Below are 6000 nucleotides of genomic sequence, written 5' to 3' on the forward strand. Positions count from 1 at the left end.
TGTGTGTGTGTGTGTGTGTCTGGGGAGGTGTTATAATCCCCCCCTTCTCCAATTATAGGAGTAACATATGTACTGTTAGTAGCTGGACCCTTCCTCACCATTGAGAGGCAGTTTATCGTCAGCCAAAACATAAACTTCCTTCCACCATACCTCCAAATATTGATTTACAATGTGCTGTCTGACACAAACGGACTTTGAAACAGACGGCAACAAGTATACAACCTGCACTCAAGCAGCCATCATGGATGCCAGTCAGTGAGCAGGCTGTCCCTGGGCTCTTTAGCTTAGATTGGTGAGATGGCTGCTTATCTGCTTGATTTTTCTCTCCCCCCCCCTGTCCCCCTATGTTTGTACCCTCATGGCCAAGGTAGCTGACCTGGAGAAGCAGAGACAGCCAGTTGGGCACACAGGTAAGATTCTTGGGGACTTATTAGATGTGTCCCACTTTGAGAATTGTTGGAATATGCAAGATCTATCATGTGCATAATTCAAAAGCATATGAAGACTGTCCAACAGGGGGCATAAGAGGAGGTGTGTATTGAGCATAATTAGATGAGCATAATTAGATTAGAAACTTCCCGATAGTTTTGAAATAGTGCCCTGATTTGCCCAGCTGGAGACTTCCCTGTTCCTCCGAACACACTTCCTCCCTGCTTGCTTCCAGAACAGACTGAATGAAAGAGGAACAGTTCTTCTTAGGCAGCCAAGCGTTATCTCAAAGCCATGATCTCAAGGTTTTCTTTGTTGAATTTGCTCACGGAAGAAAGGGAAGGAAAGAGAAGTCTGGGGCTACATGGTGGGAGTCCCAGGAAGGGGAAATGGAAGTTAGGAACGGATGAGTGGTGTTTCCTCTACTCTGCAAGTCCCTGTAGGTCCCTCCCTCCCCCCCATACAAAAGGAGAAAACAAACGTATGCCTTTGTTGTTAAAACAGACTTGCACTTACTTTGCAAAAGGGTTCTGAAGAACACAGCAAGCTTTAAAAAGGGGCCCATTTCAGCAAATTTGGAAAGCACCATCTAGCACAGCTAATTAAGAATCTGTCAGTCATTCCTATCATGTCTTTGGAAATCCTTTCTAATAAGATAAGCAAATCAGCCATTAATAGGTGCTATGCAAATTGCGTCAGCTGCCTGAAGAGTGTTATTATTATTATTCCACTACTGCCATTCATTATGCAAGCGCCAAATATTTACAGTGTTACTAGGACAAAGAAAGCCTTGAGATCATGGCTTTGTGATAATGCTTAGCTGCCTGTACTCCTCCTTCCTGTACACATCCGCATCAGAGAATGAGTCTGGGCATGTTCTCAGCCCTCCCATGTTTACACAACTTTGCATCTGCGGTAGAACAGATTGGGCCTGTCCCAAAGAATGCAGCAAGGGGCATCTTTTGACCTGTTCAGCTCTTGGAATTATTTACCCACTTATATGGAATTCATCAAAACTCTCAGCGCTTAACTGTTGAGACCCACCATAGCGTCGTAGCTAGACTGCCAGACTAGGATCTGCAAAGTCCAGGTTCAGATCCCCAGTCAGGCATGGATAGGTGGTCATCTCCAGGTTTAGGAATTCCTGGAGATTTTGAAGGTGAAGCCTGAGGAGAGCAGGGTGTGGGGAGGGGTAGAATGCATAGAGCAGGGGTAGTCAACCTGTGGTCCTCCAGATGTTCATGGACTGAGCCACTGCCAGCGTTTGCTGGCAGGGGCTCATGGGAATTGTAGTCCATGAACATCTGGAGGACCACATGTTGACTACCCCTGCCATAGAGCGCACCTTCAAAAGGATCATAATCCAACACAAAGGCAAGTACAGGTAGGAAAGAATAAAAGCACAATTAATTCTGTAGTTGCTTCTGTTTTGGAATATGGCACGGAGGTCTACACTTTCCCTACATAGTCTGGCTACTACCCAGGAAATGTAAAAGCCGAAGAAATGGCATGCCCAGAGAGGGTCACAAAGAACAAATTGTTCCACGCCTAATCTGAGTGCCATTCTGTAGATCTTATTATTACAAAATGTTCATGCTACTTGAATTGTTTCCAGTGCAAAATTGTCCTGTTGATACCATGGCAAACTCATGCCAGGGGGAATAGGCAGTGTTTCGGCTAAGATATAAAGGCTTTTTTTTTTTTTTTGCTCAGAAAAATTGGTTCTTGGAGCCATATATCTGCTTGAACAGACAACCTCTAACATGTTTCCAAGGGTGGCACGGCTGCTAGGCAACCCTAAACAGTTGCCTGGGGCACCACATTTCGTTCACCAACCAGTGAAGGAACATTCCCTTCCCAGCATCTCCTTGGTGCCTCCACTTTGCCTGCTCTGGAACAGACAAGGGAGGGAAGAGATATGTCAGCTGCTGCTGCTATTGTGGGGGGGAAAAGAGGGGCCAGCAGGAGTCCAGGGACTGTAGGAACTGCAGGTGGAAAGCAAGGAGTAGAGGGGCATCGTTTTGGGGGGCCACAGAAGGAGAGCATGGAGTCAGCACTTAGCTCCTGTGTTTGAGACATCACAGGGGAAGTGAAGAAGTCCTGCCAAGGGAACACTAGCCAGGCAGAATTGGAACTGTTGACTAGCAGGTGGCGACTGTTCCAGCAATGACACGACTCCTTGTTTGGCAAATAATTGGCCGCAGCCGTTTATTGAACAAACAACCCCCAACGTAGGGTTGGCCTTATGCTGGCAAGGGAGCCTGACCCCTGCAGCCGTCCGGCTGCAACCTCGGACCGCGGCGCCCAGGCTCCACTCCTCGCTCCCAGCCGGGAGGATGGGACGCCTTCCGCCGCGGAACTCAGGGAAGCGGCAACACGGGACCCAAAGGGCGTCCGCCTCCATTGGTATCCGTTCGCCGCTTGGCTCCCCGGGCCCCTGGCCTCCCAGCCGGGTAGGCCGCGCCCGGGTCCTAGCCGGTCTCCTTAATGAGACCCCACCTCAGGGAGTTCCACACGCAGGTGGGCCTCCCTGCCAACAGGCTCCCTACCAAGCATAACCGCCAAAAAACAGGCGAACTTACGCCTGTTTCCGCCAACCCTGAACGAAACTGCTGCGCAACCCCTCCCGCACCGCGGTCAACCACAGCTCACATCCCTTTTCGGACAGGTGAACCCCATCAGACCGATACAGGGAAGGGGCACGATAGGAAATGTCCGGGTGAGGAACTATGCCTCCCCCCAAAGCAAGCACCGTCTTCTTAGCTGCTTTGTTGACCTTCTGCTTGGCCCAATTCACTCGATCATGACGAACTGCCGCCCTCCAAGCCAGTCTGTCCAGCAACTCGGACCACAGCAGCAGGGACTTCGGGAGGCGCTGTCGCAGGACTGTCAGATCCTCGGCAATACGCGCAATGAGCCGCCGGCCAGTCATCGCAGGTAAGTCATTCTCTCCGAGATGTATGACTAAGACATCCGGGGGTCCTGTCCGGTGAACCTCCTCCGCTACGAGCGGCAGCAAGGAGTCCCACTTGAGCCCCCGTCTCGTCCACCAGGCGATACGGCAGATGTCCTCCAAACCGAGGTCCCGTCCCCAGCCGGTCGACGCGGCATGGCGGCCTGCCCAGAATGGTATACTGTGCCCGACAATGGCGACGGATGCTGCCGATGAAACACCTGAAAGAGCCAGACGTTAGTCAATCTGCCGCGGGCGTATGTATCCCTCATATGCCCGCGAGCGCCACCTCCCCAACCGCTGTATATCCCGGCTGCTCTTGCCCGCCAGGTATGCTTGCGTGGCGGCGCCTATCCGGAACGAATGGGATCCATACATGGACGCCCGATATCCTCCGGCCGCGAGGCACCTACGGAGGACGGCGACAAACTGGTACCGTGAGAGGCAAGTCCCGTTCTGGTGAAGGAAAAGAGGGCCGGGGAGATGCGGACGAGCTGCAAGATACCCGTCCATTGCCCTCAGCGGACAATCCAAAGACCCCAGCACAGACGGGAGGAAAACGTGTCGCCCAGTGCCCCTTTGATCGGCCTTGGACTGACGCAGGAAACACTGTACGCCATCCTCTTGTATGCACACGTCAACTGCTCGCAGACCCACGAAGGAGGCGGGTGTCCGGGAGTCGGCCACCAACTCGCCCACCCTGAACGCCCCATGGAAAGCCGTGCAGAATGCCGCCTTGAACAGGCGCGCTTCATAACTGGAACTGCACGCCCCTGAGAGGCAGTCCAACATGCGGACCAAGACCCGCTGCGTAATGGGGCGGCGACCATCGGGCTTGGGCGGGGCCTGTCTCCCCCAACCCTTCACGGCCTGCCGGGCCAGGAACGACTTGCCGGGATCCCAGGTACCGGCCGCCTTGCTGCAAAACGAAAGTGCGGACAGAGTCACCCGCAGGGTACGATGAGACAGGCCCCGCTCCCTCAAGTGAGCGAGGTAACGCAGGGCCGACTCTTCGTCCATCGGCCACGCGGAGGCATGTCCCGCACGACCTGCGAAGTCCAAGAAACCAATCGCCGCTTGGCGGTACGCCCAACGCGTGGATGGTGCCACGGATGCCAGCACGCCATCAAGGATCAGCCGACTCCAAGACTCCAAACCTCGGGCGGGCAACTCTCTGGAACCCTGGCCGCCCCTGGCGCCAGCCGACGAAACCTCTCGACCTGAAACCGGGAGAGAGCGTCGGCAAGCTCGTTAGTGACCCCTGGGACATGGCGGGCACTGAAGGAGCAATTGCGCACCAAGCAAGCCAAGACGAAGCGCCGGACCAGCCGCATCACCCTGGGTGAGCCGGAAGACTGCCGGTTGATGACGTACACGACTGCCAAATTGTCGCACAAAAACTCGACCCGCTTATCAGCGAAATCCTCGCCCCATAACAGCACCGCTACCAGTATGGGGAAGAACTCGAGGAAGGTCATGTCGCGCAAAACATCGGGGGGCCATGCTGCAGGCCAGCGTTCCGCGCACCAGCGGCCGTTAAAGTACACACCGAAACCGCTGGCCCCGGCAGGATTGTACCTGTAGCGAGTCCTAGGGGGCGAAAGGCGTCTGCCAAATCACCACCCCATTGAAACGCTCCAGGAACCGAGTCCACACCCTGAGGTCCTCTTTGATAGATTTAGTTACCCGGACGCGATGGAAGGGGCGGGACAAACCTCTCGTGGCGAAAGACAGTCGAAAGCAGAACGCCCTGCCAGGGGTCACCACCCTGCAGGCAAAGTTGAGATGCCCAAGCAGGACCTGCACCTCCCGCAAAGGGGCTTTCCGCTGCCCCAACATTTTGTCCAGCAACCCCTTAAGGGAGGCAATTTTGTCCTCCGGAAGCCTGGAGGTGCCCGCCTCGGTGTCCAATTCGATACCTAGGAAGGTGATCCGGGTAGCCGGGCCTTCGGTCTTCTCCCGAGCCAAAGGGACGCCGAGCTCCCACATCAGGGCCTGGAACCGGCGCAACCGGGACTCGCACTCCGCCGTGCCCCCCGCCCCGGCCATCAAAAAATCGTCCAAATAGTGAGATATTGCGTCGAAACGGCCCCTGACCCTCACCACCCACTCCAAAAAGGAACTGAAGGCCTCAAAAGCGGCGCAGGCGATGGAGCAACCCATCGGCATGGCCTTGTCCACGTACCATTGGTCCCGGAAACGGAACCCCAGCAGGCAGTAGTCATCGGGGTGGATGGGAAGGAGCCGGAACGCCGACTGGATGTCACATTTGGCGAGTAACGCCCCTCGGCCGCAACTACGGACCATGGCCACCGCCGAGTCAAACGACGTGTACCGCACGGCACAAAGCTCCGGGGGGATTTGGTCGTTTACGGACCCTCCATGCGGGTAGGATAAGTGTTGGATAATTCGATACTCCCCCGGCGTTTTCTTAGGCACCACGCCGAGGGGAGAAATCCTCAGATTCGGCAGGGGCGGTGCGTCGAAGGGGCCCGCTATTCACCCCGCCACCCGCTCTTTGGCGAGCTTAGCTGCCACAACCTCCGGAAGCTCATGGGCGGACCGCAGGTTGCCGCTCACAGACGGCTCCCGCCGACCCTCGTAAGGGATCCGGAAAC

The sequence above is a fragment of the Paroedura picta genome, chromosome 9, assembly GCF_049243985.1.
Source record: "Paroedura picta isolate Pp20150507F chromosome 9, Ppicta_v3.0, whole genome shotgun sequence".
In the NCBI taxonomy this organism is placed as follows: domain Eukaryota; kingdom Metazoa; phylum Chordata; class Lepidosauria; order Squamata; family Gekkonidae; genus Paroedura; species Paroedura picta.